At 45.0% G+C, this 15,749-nt stretch overlaps 2 protein-coding genes and 1 non-coding gene across 3 annotated transcripts in view; 1 reads left to right on the top strand and 2 right to left on the bottom strand.

The window, feature by feature from the left end:
* HTR6 (5-hydroxytryptamine receptor 6) overlaps nucleotides 1-15,749 on the bottom strand; it is a 742,605-nt gene that overhangs the window by 206,871 nt on the left and 519,985 nt on the right. The gene's annotated exons all lie outside the window — the stretch shown is intronic.
* The window catches only part of CAPZB (capping actin protein of muscle Z-line subunit beta), a 126,740-nt gene that overhangs the window by 24,276 nt on the left and 86,715 nt on the right, over nucleotides 1-15,749 (top strand). The window lies entirely within an intron of this gene.
* On the bottom strand, nucleotides 12,769-12,906 carry LOC126008050 (small nucleolar RNA SNORA12). Its single transcript, XR_007495471.1, has one exon. It is a non-coding gene; the product is annotated as a small nucleolar RNA SNORA12 (small nucleolar RNA).

The raw sequence follows: 15,749 nt of genomic DNA on the forward strand, positions 1-15,749 counted from the left end.
TTTTTTTTTGGTTTCTGGGTTACACCTGGCTCCACGCTCAGAAATCGCTCCTGGCAGGCTCGGGGGACCATATGGGATACCGGGATTCCAACCGCCGTCCTTCTGCATGCAAGGCAAACACCTTGCTTCCATGCTATCTCTCCGGCCAATACTACAGCTTTTAATGTTAAAGGAGTTGCATAAATTTTGTGGCTTTGGATTGCTTTGTGAAGAAATATTATAATGTACTACAATTTGGGGGCTCGAGGGACAAAGTAAATGTACATGTTAAAATAAATTAAAAAATATTAATGGTGCACACACACAAAAAAATTAAATCTTGAAATCAGTTTAACTATCTGATAGTGCTATTTTTTAAGACTAACGTAAAAATGGTCAATTTAATAAGGACTTATTTATTGTGGGAAGCTTGGATTAGAAAAATAATTTGTAGCTGTTTCATTTTTGTCTTTATTTCATGTATACTTGTGACTGATTACTTAGGTCACATGTGATTTTATTTTCAAAAAATTATTACCACACATCTATTAGAATGGTCAAACTCCCAGACCTGAACAATATCAAATAATGAGGAAACTGTATGGAGCCACAGGGACTCTGATTCATTGCTAGTGGTGTTAAAAACTGACGTCCACAAAAGTCTACACACAGATAACATTAATCTTTTTGGTAACTTTTATTCCAAACTTAAAACCAGCCAAAATGTTCTTTAACAGGTGAATGGGTAAAAAAAATGCTACAGGAAAATGAATATTTAATACTAATAAGAAATTAGCTGTTTAATGCATATTATTAAGTGAAAAAAGGCAGTCTGAAAAGTCCAAGTACTGTGTAATTAAGATTATATGAGATTCTGGAAAAGGCAAAAATGGAGTCAAGTTAAAAGACCAATGATTTTAGGGACTGGAGCTATAGTACAACTGATAGTTTTCTTGCCTTGCACATGGCTGATCTGGGTTCAACCCCAGTATTCCATATGGTTCCCCTGAGCCTGCCTGATTCCTAAGCACAGAGCCAGGAGAAACTCCTGAGCACTGCCAGGTGTGGCGCCCCCCCCCCCCCCCCCCCGCCCAAAAAAAAAAAAAAACAGAAGAAGATCATTGGATTTAGAGGTAAGGCTGAATAGATAGAGCACAGTGGACTTTTAGGTCAGTGAACTTGTTTGCCTTGCATGCAGCTGACCTCAGAAGGACCTGCTTTGATTCCCGGCATGCCATATGGCCCCTTAGTCTGCCAGGGGTGATTTCTGAGTGCAGAGTCAGATGTAACCCCTGAGTGCCACTGGGTGGGGTCCAAAAAGCAATCAATCAATAAAGTTTGAAAAAAAAAAGATTGGTACAGGTATTTCCTTGACATTCCACCTTTAGTTGCATCCCTCCAGTTTTTTTGCATTCTGAACAGTGGTGCAGTGCAAAATTTTCCTGGTTGGGATACTTACGTAGGATGCCTCCCCCAGTCCCCAAGAATAAGATTGTACTAGAGTTTGAACACTTCCAGATCTCTTGACAAATACTGCCAAATTATCTTCCCAAATATTTTCCTTGTCATAATGCCACCAGTAATACAGATGTCTGGGTATTGCTGCTTTGTCAATTTTATTTTTTCCTTATTTACTTTCTAATTTAACTATCGATACTGGGACTGGAGAGATAGAGGTAAGGCACTTGCCTTTCATGCAGCAGACCTGATTTCAATCTCCTGGCACCACATATGGTTCCCCAAACTGCCAGCAGTAAGCTGGCAATGTCAGGTCTGGTACCAAAACAAAAAAATTACAAAACAAAAATGATACCTTGTTTTCCACTTACAGGTTCACAACAAATAAGGTTTCTGTCCGTATTTGTGCATTCATGTTTTTTCTACACTTGTAGCCTGTGTGTATATATGTGCTTGTACCAAATTAGGACATTTTATCAGAAGATTTGTAAGAACAGCATTCCCCAAGCACACACAGTGGATTACACAGGGCCCGTGGGCCAGCCTCTGAGCTATTGTTTGGGGAATTAGTGGTGTCTAATTAGTGCCTAATAAGGCTGGAAGCAAGTGCTTTGGACCTTGTCTGTTGTCCCAGGGGTCCGATAGTGATTTTAGTGCCATTTTTCACCTACTGCAACTCTCTGAATTTTGTTGAAATTTGATCACATTACTGTGTGGCTAACGGGCCTGATTAACCATAAACTTTAGGAAATTCAAAAATTAATGAGTCCATTAATCCCAAGCCCCCACCCTTTGCAAGTCACACTGAGTCCCCTTTGATTTGCTTGATTTTCATGCTGTGCTTTTATTCAACAAGACTTGGGTAGAGTGATAGTTTTTTATTTACTTATTTTTGCTAGAGCCAACTGCCTTGTACTGGTCAGAAAATTTCTATTAAGCCTCCTCTCCTCTTTTCCCACGTACTGGACCAGTCTCTGTGTATTGTTCTGGAATGCCTGCCCTTACTCCCATTTCCTGGATTCACCAGGCCCTGCTCATGATTGCTCGAGATTATTCCTGACTCTGTGTTCAGGAATCACTCCTGGCGCAGTGCCATGGATCAAACCTGGGTCAACTGCAGGCAAGGCACGTGTCCTACTTGCTGCACTATCTCTCCAGCAGTTGCTCCCTTATTCCCAGATGAAATGTGGATATGCCCTGTTGAGTGCCTGTTGGTTTGAGTATTATAACTTTGATTAGTGCCTGTTGTAGTCTCCTGAGTTAGGGGAACAAAGTTGTCCTGTGCTATAGCATGTTGCTGAAGCTGGAGACAAGGCATCCCTGTGCTATGGCTTCTTAGCTAACACATTAGTGGTTTTGTACTTGAATGTTTTGGATTCTTGTGGCCCGGACAATTTTTTGTCATTGACTGTTCCCTTCGCTCACCCCAAGTTGGCCATGTGGGCAGCTTGAGGGAAACACAGTCTGAGCATGACACATGGCTAGACGATTCACACTAAGTGGCAGCCTGTGGGTGAGGGCAGTTTTGCTTTTTATCTAAGGGTGTTTCTTTGTAAACTGGGCACTCAGGAATGGGATCTCAAGGCCGGTGGTACTGGAAAGCTCTTCCTATATCCTGACTCTCTGCAACCCCAGAGATCTCACTTGTGTGTGTGTGCATGCTTTATCACTTAGGCAGGATGCCTCATCTTTTCTTGGGTTTGCAGCTGGCCCTCTTCAGAGGTTTCATGAGGAATCAAAGATTGTTTTTATATTCCTTTTATGTCTGAAATCTTTTTTGCTTCTCTCAGTTTGTTCCATTTCCAGCTCTGGACTGCTTTTAAAATTGAATCCTGCTTATGAGAATCATATAAAAAGCAGGAAATTGGTCTTTAATTTTTCTCGTAAGTAACTGGCTCTGAAATTGTGACCTCTTCGGACTTAGAAAGAAAACATCTGCAAAGCCTGATTCCATAGGTCTCAGACTGCCATTCCTTCTGGAAGGGGTTAAACTAAATGGTACGTGGGGGCGTTAGAGCTATTCTTTTCAGTTTCCAGTTTTCCTAGAATTTGATGCCAATGCTTAGACCCACTGTGACCAATTCTGGCAGTGACCTGGCCAGAGAGACCGTGATGTGGCAGGGCTAAGACAGATGGGAGGCCATGTGTGGCAGGGTGGTCTCAGTAATGTGGGTTGAAGATGAGCCATCTGCTTTGGGGCGGTAAGGGGTTCTCACTTGTCTGAGGTTAGACCTGCCTTTTCTACTGTTTTAGAGACCGAAGTTGTTTTGGCAGTTAGAAACTAGAAGTGGAAACTGACCATCACCAGAGTCCTCCTCTTATACTTTGAGTCCTGGCTTTCGCCATTGCTGGTGTCACACTTGACTCTTCTCTGTACTTAGCACATCTTGCCCTTTTTCTGTCTCTTAGATAGACACCTTTTTGTTTTGTTTTTTGGGGCCACACCTGTTTGATGCTCAGGGGTTACTCCTGGCTCTGCGTTTCGAAATCGCTCCTGGCTTGGACAATTTGGGATGCTGAGGGATCAAATCGCAGTCCATCCTAGGTCAGCCGCATGCAAGGCAAACATCCTACTGCTGTGCCACTGCTCTGGCCCCAGATGGACAACTTTATTTTCTCCTGGTTGGGGTTCTCCGACCAGCTCACTTCGTTGCCTATCTGCCTCTATTGGAGTGCTGAGCTCACCTGCTCCTTGCTCCCCTCTAGGCTGTCTGTCCTTGGCTGGTGGCTTGGGGCTGTCATTTGCTGGGCCCTGCTTTCCAACTGCTTGGTATGCAGTTTGGCTTCCTCTTTGCAGGCTGTTTTGAACTCCCTCATTCAGCCATGCTCCCCCACTCTTCCTTTACCCAGAGCTGACGTTTCTTTCCCCTGCTGTTCTTGCTGACACCTGCACTTTCTGCCCATTCCTACCAGCAGAGCTTCCAGCTTGGGGGGAGGGGGCACTTCTTGATACCACTTAGAAAAAGAAGGGGATCCCACTTGCCCCCTCTGCCTCCCAGTGTTTTGAGCTCAACCACTTGAAAGCCTCCTTTGAAGTAGTATGGGGAGTTGGGATAGCTTTCAGCTTGATGCTGAGTAGTGTAGCTCTGGATTGCTGTGTGTGGCCTTGGGCCCATTCCTTGAATAGCGGAGCTCCCATCATGAGCCAAGATGTGTGCCTTATAGGGTTGGGTGGAGAGAGCATGTTTAAAGGCAGTCAGCATGCAATGGACACCTTTTTCTTAGGGTTTTTTTTGGGGAATAGGAGGGAAATACCTTCTAAGAAGTGCTTCAGGGATATAGGGACCACTTCCAGCCATCTCCACAATAGTGCTCAGCATCACCAGGTCCACTGTGCTGTTGTTGTGGGGAAGGGGTGGACATGTGTGCTGAGGATTGAACTTGGGCCCTTACGCATGCAATGCATATAGCCCTGATGCAAACTGTTTCCCTGTTTTTCATGGTAAACTTATTAATCCTACCATAGTTACGAATAAAGCAGTGCAAACATCTCCAAGTGACATTTGCCGCCCCCCCCCCCTTTTCCCCCCCTGGTGTGATCAGAGCCAGGGCCTCAGATATGCTCTTATTGCTGAGAACATCCTCAGGCCTGTGGTGAGAAACTTTAGGATGTATCAGGTGAAATGGCTCATTGGATGCACTCTTCAGGGGACCCAGGTTGCTTTCTGCATCCTCATACCCACCTGAGGGGACCACCTAATGCTGTGATTGCAGGAGTGGTTGGTCAGTGTGGCAGAGGTCGTATGCCTGCAGTCTTGCTTGGCTGCCTTTGGGTTTTTCTAGCCAGGCCTGTTGGGCTCCCTCAGTGATCCTCAAACTGCCATTTCACAGCTCTGAGAGGGCCTGGCCTTTGCATCTGGCCACATATGTGCTGCCTGCCCTGGTGGGACTGCCTGGTGACAGCCTGGTGCTGGAACTGTTTATTTGCATTTGAATCCCATGTGCTCCATTTCTCTTTATCTGTGAAGTGGGAGGGGGTGCTGGTTTCACAGGATGAGTTTCTTCATCTTACTCATCTTCTAGGAAGAGATCCAGTAATTGTTTGCTGTTCACAGTCAGCAAAGATTTCCCCACAGAGTGGATGGGACAGGTCCCTGTTTTCTTGGGACAAGTCTTGTCCCAGGAAGCGAGAACCAGCGAGACAGCCCAGTAGAGGACATGCTTGGAATCTGAGAACAGGGACCTCCAGGTGAGATGACCCTAGGCGTGGTCACAGAAAGGAGGCTCTCCCATCCCCAAAGTGCCACATCACATGTCACATTACATCAGGACCTAATGACCTGGCCTACAGGTTTCCAGCTCTGTTCCAGTCAGCAGCAGCCATAAGGTTATCTGAGGGGAGAGCTGCCCTTACAGTGGACAGCCTCAACCCCCCCCCCCCACCTGCAAGACAGTCAAAAAGCTAGTTTTTACACAAATATGAGCTCTCCCCTCAGATAACCTTACGGTGGTTAGTATTGTTTTCTCTGTTGTCATGGGTCTCATTGGTGGATTGACTGTGTGATAATACGTCACCTGTACCTGTACATATCACTGACCACAGGTGGTGGTGGTGGTGGTGATGGTGGTGGTGATTAGTATTGTTTTTTCTGTTGTCATGGGACTCTCTGTCCTTCTGCCACACATAGGGAGAGGGAAGCAGCTTTCAGGTTTTAGCACCATTCAAATTGTTCAGTCCTATTCTTAGAAAGCCTCTTTATGCTTTCTTGACAGTAATTTCTTTTTCTCTAACCTGCAGCCTTCCTAGTTTTTCTACTGTTTTTGTCCTTTGCTCCTTCTCTCCTCCCTATTCCCCCAGTGATGCTCAGCAACTACTATGCTCAGGGCACCATGAAGCTTTGAGGTGAAATCAGACCACCTAGATTAGATGCAGAGCTTTCTCTCAGCTCCTTGAATGCTCTCTCCAGTCCTGTGCCCTCCTTGCTTGTGCCATGACCCAAACCCAGAACTTGTGCATACTTCTCTGGGACCTCATGCCAATTCTGGGCATTTCTGAGTAGCTCAGTGACTGGGTTTGATGAGTACTTGGATCAGAAACACAATTGTTAAGGCTTTAAAGTAACTTGAAACAGCTGGACCTAATGAAGAACAGCTATGCTGCTCCTTGCATGTCACCAGTCAGGGTGTATCAGTTTGCCCTGCAGTAGGACGTATATCATATGGTGATGACTTTATAATTTTATATTTATATAATTTATAACTTTATCAATTATAATTTTATGATAACTTTCTAATTCACCAGTCTTTCCTTGGCACCAGATGAGAGTAGCTTAGCATGCAGATATGAGTCATGTGATAGCTAAGATAATCCTTATGAATAATAAACATCCCTTCCTATTAATCCAAAGACAAACATTGGTGGTGGTGTTGCTGGGTTTTTTCATAACCTTTTATGGGCTTTTTCCAAACAAACATGATGTCTGTGTTTTAGATACTTTTCTTCCCTTGGCCCTTTAAACTTCAGAAGTATAAGATTTTTCAGCACAGGCCTACATATCAAATGACATTGCAAAAGTGGTGAAAAATGTTTAAAGAGTTTTTGCTTCAAAAAATAAAATATATTTAAAAAAAAAATTTTTTTTTTGGTTTTGGGGCCACACCCAACGGCACTCAGGGCTTACTCCTGGCTCTGGGTTAAGAAATTGCTTCTATCCCAGTTGACTGCATGCAAGGCAAATGCCCTACCTCTATGCTGTCACTCCGGTGGCCCCTGCTTCAAAGATCTTATCTCACTTTTTTATTTTTGGATTTTGTTCTCTTATATATGAAATAATTGTGTGGACCTTCTTAATCTGCAAGTGCACTTCTCCAGCAAGTAAAATGGACATTATTCTTTTATAAACCCACACTGTAAAGTAGCATTTCTCATCGAGGGACTATATGACCATGTGTCCACTCCCAGATTATTGTAGAGGGTTACATTGTAGAAGTGGGATGGTAAGGGGAGGGTTATCTATCACACTAGACTAAGGGACCAACCTTTCTATGTAGGACAGGGAGGGAGGCCACATGAAAGAAGGTCAGAAGAGGCCTGGTGGGAGAAAGGTTAAAAAATACTTCCTAAAGATCAACCATATAATTCACTTAAATTTTTTAGAGTCAGAACCACTTATGCATAAATTGACCCTGGCAGGAAGTCTCTTTGGATGTGAAAGGAGGGATTGCAGTGCTCATAGGATGGGTTTTCTAAAGCTGGGCACACCACTGCTGGCATGCTGGGAAATATTTGCTAAGCTTTCTTTTGCTTTCAGGTGGCAATGAGTGAGCACTTTGACAGGGCCTTATGGGACGTGTGCCCCTGACGTGTGCAAAGGGGTACTTGTGCTTCTCCATCTGCACTGTAACTCATGGGGATACCAACCCTGATCCATTAGTTCTTCCTGTGAGGGAGATGGGAACACAGTGTCTTCTGGAGCAGAGCATGTTGAACCACATACTGCTCTGGCCTAGAGTTAAGTGCACTGCAGTGGCAGTTGCACTTCTGAGGTAAGTGCTGCAGAATAGATTATGCCTGTGTGTGACTATGGAGTGCTGACACCTGCTCTAAGACTGGGCAATGGCCCTGGTAGCCCTGGTACCAAGAGCAAGCAATCCTGAGAACTGCCTTGTAAATACTGTGGTTTGAGGCATCCTACCCTTTGCCTTGGGAATCTGGACACCTCAGAAAGAAGGTGGTGATAATAAGTCACATGGTGGTGGTACCTCCTCAGTATTGGCTGTGTCTGAGGGATGTTGGTAGTGAAAGTTAGCAGCAGAGTTAATGGAATTCACAGAGATGTAAGAGCTAGTTAGCACTGAACTGAAAATGGGGGACCTCCCCCTTGTGTTGATCAAATGACTGCAAACATGGGAGCTGAGTTTAAGTTGGTGTAGTCAGCAGGCAACTTATAATGTGAATCATTTACAGTTGAATGGAGAACAAAAAAAAAATTAACTGTCTTAGGTAAGAACCCATGAAGCACTTGGCATCTTTCTTTGCTTTGAATGGTCACAACCTGTCACCAAGTTTTGATTTTGTGGTTTAGCCAAAAAAAAAAAAAGTTGTTTTGTTTGTTTTTGGGTCACACCCAGTGATGCTCAAGGGTTACTCCTGTCTGTGTGCTCAGAAATTGCTCCTGGCTTGGGGAACCATATGGGATGCCTGGCATCGAATGGTGGTTCGTTTTAGGCTAGTGAGCGCAAGGCAGATGCCTTACACACCCTGCGCCACCTCTTCGGCCCCAAGATTTTTTTTTTTTTTGGGGGGTGGGGCACACCCGGCGGTGCTCAGGGGTTACTCCTGGCTGTCTGCTCAGAAGTAGCTCCTGGCAGGCACGGGGGACCATATGGGACACCGGGATTCGAACCAACCACCTTTGGTCCTGGATCGGCTGTTTGCAAGGCAAACACCGCTGTGCTATCTCTCCGGGCCCCAGATTTTTTTTTTTAAATTAAACTTTCCTCTAGACTTTGGGGATTAAAGAAATTGCTGGCGGGAGGACGTGGTATACATTTCAGCCTCTAACATATCTTCAAATCAAGAGTAACAGAAATTGAAAAATATTAATCAGGGACCCCCCTCAAATGCAAGCTAGCAGTAGAGGAAGAGGACATATCCCTTTCATATTGATTTGTAACTGGGAAAGGTTGAACTGTTTCAGATTGTAGCCTCTCCTTTTCCATAGCTTCTATGAAACAATGGGGATTTATTAAAAAAAAGTATATTAGCAAATGGATACGTCTACCAGTATTATCTAGCATTCCATTCCAAGATATCACTAAAGAACACAAACATTAATTTGTAAAGGGAGATAAACACTTTTGTTCTTTTAGCACACTTGGTACCAGTCAAGATAAAGAACCCAAGAAGTAAGAAGATATATGCACAATGGATTGTTATGCAGCTATAAGTAAAGTTGGAATCGTTGCTTTTGTGACAACATGGATGGAGCCAGAGAAGGTCCTGCTAGGTAAAATGAGTTAGAAGGAGAAAGAAAGAAGGCTAACCATCTCAGTCATGTGCTATGTAAAGAGGAGGACATTGAATGTCCAATAATGTCCAATAAAAATAAACCCTTAGAAGCTGGAGTCAGAGTACAGTGGGAAGGTACTTTCCATACCTCTGTCACCCTGGGTTTGGTCCCTGGCACACATAAGTCCTTCAGTCCACCCTGAGTGATTTCTGATTATAGAGCCAGGAGTAAGTCCTGAGCATAGCTAAGTGTGACTCAAAAACCAAAAGAAAAGAAACCCTTAGCCTCCAAAAAGGAAGGGAAGAGGTTGAAAGAGGAGAGGGCATGAGGTGGTGGTAGGTCTGGAACATGCTTTAAAATTGTACCCCTAAGGGGCTTGAACAATAGCACAGTGGTAGGGCATTGCCTTGCATGTGCTTATCTGGGATGAACCTGGGTTCGGTTCCCAGCGTCCCAGATGCCCCCCAACCCCCTGGCCTGCCAGGAGTGATTTCTGAGTGCAGAGCCAGGAGTAACCCCTGAATGCTGCTAGGTATGACCCCCCCAAAAAAAACCAGAATTTTACCCCTAAAACAGTTTTTCCCCAAGATGGAGGGGGGGGGGACTTGCCTACAAAACAGGCACACTGTACTCTTTGAGCTATATTCCGTACCCTGTTGTGATTCTTTTTTTTTTTGGTTTTTGTTTTTTGGGCCACACTGGGTGAAGCTCAGGGGTTACTCTTGGCTATGCACTCAGAAATTGCTCCTGGATTGGGGGACAATAGGGGATGCCAGGGGATCCAACCGTGGTTCATCCTAGGCTAGCGTGGGCAAGGCAGACACCTTACCACTTGTGCCACTGCTCTGGCCCCTCCTGCTGTAATTCTTTTTTTTTTTGGTGGGGGGGGGGCCATGCCTGGCAGCGCTCAGGGGTTACTCCTGGTTCTATGCTCAGAAATCGCTCTTGGCAGGCTCGATGGACCATATGGGATGCTGGGATTCGAACCACCATCCTTCTGCATGCAAGGCAAATTCACTACCTCCATGCTATCTCTCTGGCCCACCTACTGTAATTCTTAAAGGAAACTGTTCAGACTTTACAATGAGTAGCACTAGCTTAAGGGCAACACTTTAGTATTACATCAGTGTCCTGGTGGAGGCCACTAAGCAGAGGAGCAGAGGGCATGCGAGCTCCTGAACTCGTGAGCTATGCCAGTTAGTTGTACCTGTCTCTGCCAGTTTTCAGCCCAGTGCTGGCTAAAGTGCACCAACCTTGACCTTGGGTTGGTGACCCTAAGGCATGTCTGATACAGTAACCTGCCAGCAGGACTGCTGAATCTACAAAAAACTCTTCACCAAGATAAAAAAAAAAAAAAAAAGGCACAAAGCTTTGTGTTTTCACTCCCTTCTAGTGAACACTTGCTTCCCTCAAGCATCCCTCAAGGATTACATCTGGCCCTGCCCAAAGTTGTATTTAAAATTTTATCGATATGTTTCTCCTTACATTGAAACAAATAATGTGGCATAATCTTTTTCTCTTTGAAAGAATGACAGAAATTTTACTTGCTCACAGTAGAGATAAATTTTAGTGAGGTAGGGGTTACACTTGGTAGTGGTAGAACCATTAGAACACATATTCCGAGTTAGAATTTAAATCTAGAAAATAAAGTAAAACACGTTTGCACAATTAAGACCTTAGAGAGAAGTGCTAACAAAATCTAGTCAGTAGGAATGACTCAGTGTGTGGTTGCAGTAACCTGAGGGTCCCATCCATGCCACATTATGTCCTCCTGAGCCCTGCCAGGAATGATCCCTGTGCTCAGAACCAGGAGTAAGCCCCGAGCACAGCTGGTTGTGCTCCCAAAAGCAAATCAAACCAAAATTTAGAAATTTTAGGGCCACAGAGATAGTACAGGAGTTAACGCACTTACTGATCCTGGTCCAAGTCTCAAAGTCCCTCAAGTACTGCTTAGAATTACCCCCAAACTCAAGGCTGGTAGTAGCCCCCGAGTGCTATCCAAAGTTACACATTTAACTCCACTCGTCAAAATTTCAGAGAGTTGCAGGGACCTCAGAGTTACTCTGAAGCTGCCCACACCCTTCCTTTTATGGTATGTCATTTTTCTTTACTACATTTTTTTGGGGGAGTTTTGGGTCACATCCGGCAGCGCTCAGGGGTTACTCCTGGCTCTATGCTCAGAAATAGCTCCTGGCAGGCTTGGGGGACCATATGGGATGCCGGGATTTGAACCACCATCCTTCTGCATGCGAGGCAATGCCTTATCTCCATGCTATCTCTTCGGCCCCATATTTCTTTTTTAATATTTTCTAAAATAAACTATTACTTAAAAAACTGGAATTTTAGATAAAAAGAAACAGGGAAATTATATAATTTTCTGTGCTCAAACTTAAATATTGCTAACATTCATACTTAATTTTTATAGTGTTAGGCTTTTAAAAATTAGTCAATATTTTTTATATCTAGTTAGCTAATTTCACACACTTGATTTGTCTTTATGTGTGAAACTATGTTGTACTTACAGACTAATCACTTTCCTGTGGCTGCTTCTCCCACCCCAGTTGTTTGCAGCACAGTGGCAGGGGCTTTGTGGGTAAATTTAAGCCTTGTCTTTAGGAAAGAGTTGTAGGTGGTTAAGAACATTCAATTATTTTGAGACACCGTTGCATTTCTTCTTGAGGGAATCTAACTCACCCAAGCATTCCTATTCTGGATCATGGTGCCTTTTCTCTCCCCTGCTGGCTGTCATTTTACCTTTGATCTGCCTTTTCTTTTTCCATTTCTGAGCCACTCCTAGAGTTGTCGGGGTCCTTACTCCAAGGGTTGTGCTTAGAGGCAGGGGGGCATTTGGTGTCGAGGAATCAAATCCAGTACTCCCTGATGCAAAAGTACTTGTGGTTTCCCTTTCTGGCCCTTATCTGGTCCATTTCTTTCCACCTTTGAGGCCTTTCAGGGACTTGCATCATGTCAGGGTTGACTTTGAAGTTTCTGCTTTATAAGATTAGTATTCTTACTTTTTTCCTGTACCCAGCACATATTGAATGCCCCAAGATATGGGCACTTGATTTTATTTTCTTAAAAAACAAATTCAGGGGCCAGAGAGATAGCATGGAAGTAGGGCATGTGCCTTGCATGCAGAAGGATGGTGGTTCAAATCCCAGCATCCTATATGGTTCCCCGAGCCTGCCAGGAGCAATTTCTGAGCGCAGAGCCAGGAGTAACCCTTGAGCGCTGCTGGGTGTGACCCAAAAACCAAAAACCAAACAAACCCAACAAAAAAAACCCCAAATCCATTACAGGGGTGGAGAAACATATCTCAGCCAGACACGTCTGGACCAGCCAGGTAGACATACAGTAACTTGTATGGAAGGACTTAAACTTTGGTGAAAGCCATACTCTTGAGTGGGAATGGCTCTGGTCAGCATTCTGTCCTCTGGCTACTGCCAGCTCCTTTATGACTGATGGTGTCAGGTTCATCTGAAAACAACATACAGCCAGGAAGAAAACTACCACAGGTAGCTGAACCTTGGTACCAGTGTGCTTCTCTTTGAGACTTTGAGACTGAGCCAGGCAGCTAAGCTCAACTGGAGCTTGTGAGGGTCTTTCCAGGACCATCGCTGTCCTGTGTCCATGCTCTCTTTCCACCTCTTCTGCTCCCTCACACTGGTGATTTTCCCATGTGCCCTAGAGAAAAGCAGGGTATAGAACCTGGCAAGCAATGGGCACCAGCAATATCTCCACAGCCTGCATGGCTGAAGTTAAACCTCAGCTGCTTCATGAGACATGTCAGGAAAGCGCACCCCCCTCTAAAGGTGAATTTAACAGCTTTTAAAGACCCTCGTACCCATTTATAATTACTGCCTCTTTTCACAGCCTACACCTAGCAACCGTTAATGTTTGTATCGTTCAAATATGTGGAATTCAGTTTTGGTCTTGGTGCTGTGGATTAAACCCAGGGCCTCTAAATACATAGGGCATACATAGTCTGCTCCGTGGAGCCACATTTCTGTTCTGCAAAACCATTTTTTATTAAGGGGCAAAAAATGTTTATTCTAAAAGTACTGCTCATTGGATGTCATCTGGAAGAACAGACACCTTGTGCAATAGTAGTTAGTACCGGTGAGGACTTTCTTATAGGGATGGCATAGTGCCAGGAGGACTTTGCATTTTTTGTAAAGTTTGAACTTTCTAGAGATAACTAAATCAGAAGAAAAGAATTAAGTGGGTTCAGCTTTATTTATTGAATATACAAAACTGAGTAAAGAATTAAAAAAGGTTTCCCTGCCCTCAGGCCATTTCCCCCCCCCTCACCCCCACCCCTTCTCCCCTTCAAGAAGCCAGCTTAAGGCTTAAGGGTGCACCCCTCCCTGTAAGGAGGCTGGAGTTCGCACACTTGAGCGAGCACTCCCATCCTGAAAGACTAGCCAGGGGGCCGCCAGGAGTCTAGGCCTGTGCCCCCAAGCCTACCAGGCTTCTTCCCGAGTTCCCCCTCAGCCTCTTCCAAAAAAAAATTCAAAAAATTAAGTCATTCAAATTTCCATTGTCTTCTCAGTAGGTTTTTTTTTTTTTCCCCCGTTTTGTTTTTTTTGTGGGGGCCATACCTGGCGGTGCTCAGGGTTTACTCCTGGCTATCTGCTCAGAAATAGCTCCTGGCAGACACGGGGGGACCATGTGGGACACCGAGATTCGAACCAATCACCTTTGGTCCTGGATCGGCTGCTTGCAAGGCAAACGCCGCTGTGCTATCTCTCCGGCCCCTTCTCAGTAGGTTTTAATTGTACTTATTCATTAAAATAATACTGGTGGTTTTTTGGGGGGAACTTTTTTTTGGGGGGGGGCCACACCCGGTGACGCTCAGGGGTTATTCCTGGCTATGCGCTCAGAAGTCGCTCCTGGCTTGGGGGACCATATGGGACACCGGGGGATCGAACCACGGTTCGTCCTAGGCTAGCGCAGGTAAGGCAGGCACTTTACCTCTAGCGCCACCGCCCAGCCCGGAACTTTTTTCTTATTGGGCCACACCTGATGCTCGGGTTACTTCTGGCCCTGCACTCAGAAATCACTCCTGGTAGGCTTAGGGGATTATGAGATGCTGGGGATTGAACCCTGGTTGGCCGCTTGCAAGGCAGACACCCACTCTATTATTGCTCCATGTATATTTTTAAGATAATGACTTTTTTCTTTCTTTTTTTTTTTGGCCACACCTGGTGACGCTCAGGGTTTACTCCTGGCTATGCGCTCAGAACTCACTCCTGACTTGGGGGACTATATGGGATGCCGGGGGATCAGACTGCTGTCCGTCCTAGGCTAGTGCTTGCAAGGCAGATGCCTTACTGCTTGCACCACCACTCCAGCGGTGACTTTTGTCCTTTAATTTTGCATCTTGTTTTTTTCTTGTTGGCATCATGTCTTATTTTCTCTCTGTCCACCTACTCTAGCCTTTCCTTGTTTAACTGGCTTTGAAGCCGCTCATCTGGTTTGATTCCCCATTCTGAGAACAGTTTTCTCCTGCATTTCATACTGAGCTGAGGTCTTAAACCACAGGAGTGACTGCTGATTTTTGTGTTTTGAAAATTGAGGCTTCAGAAGTTCCTTTGTCTTTTTAATGATTAAAAAGAATAATGCATTTCTCTCTTAACTGAAAATCACAAACAACTGTCTTAAAGATAATAAAGTCCCACATTTCTCTCTCCTGTAGATACCCCCAAGTGTACTGTTGCACTGCTCCAGAATTGTTATTTCCTTTGCCTCCTGTTCTGGGCCCCCCCCCCCCCCCCCCATCAAGTGCCATTGTTAGCTCTGCCACACTGGAGCTCAGAGGATCTGAATTGAGCCTCCTAGTGCTCGGAGTGTGTTGAGGTCTGTGGGTGCATGTTGTGTTCAGGTGTAGCTCCCTCTCAATACCCCCTCCAATCAGCTGCTTATTTCTGTACACGGTGAGTGCTATGAGGGAAGGTCAGTGAGGATTCTGTTATGTACCCACAAAGCTAACAGAGGCCATCTGTGTCTACCTCAAATGCCTGTGTGTGCGTGCGTGCGTGCGTGCGTGTGTGTGTGTGTGTGTGTGTGTGTGTGTGTGTGTGTGTGTGTGTGTAAGGCTAGGCCCTTAACCATTGTACTATTGCTCTGTCCCCATGCATTCTTTCTGAAGGCCAGCCAGGTGCTCCTCACTCTTAACTCCAAGGAGGTGTGACTCCAAGTGACTCAAGCAGATAAATTAGTGCCCAAGCGCAAGTGTGTGTCTTAGCATGTGCATGCTAATGAGTGCCACATGCCCCTTGCCTGGTGCATGCAGGAAGGAATGGACTCCTGAACCCAAGTTGAACTCAGACTGTACAGTCAAGACATTGCTTAGTGAGC

Source organism: Suncus etruscus, chromosome 4, assembly GCF_024139225.1.
Source record: "Suncus etruscus isolate mSunEtr1 chromosome 4, mSunEtr1.pri.cur, whole genome shotgun sequence".
Classification (NCBI taxonomy): domain Eukaryota; kingdom Metazoa; phylum Chordata; class Mammalia; order Eulipotyphla; family Soricidae; genus Suncus; species Suncus etruscus.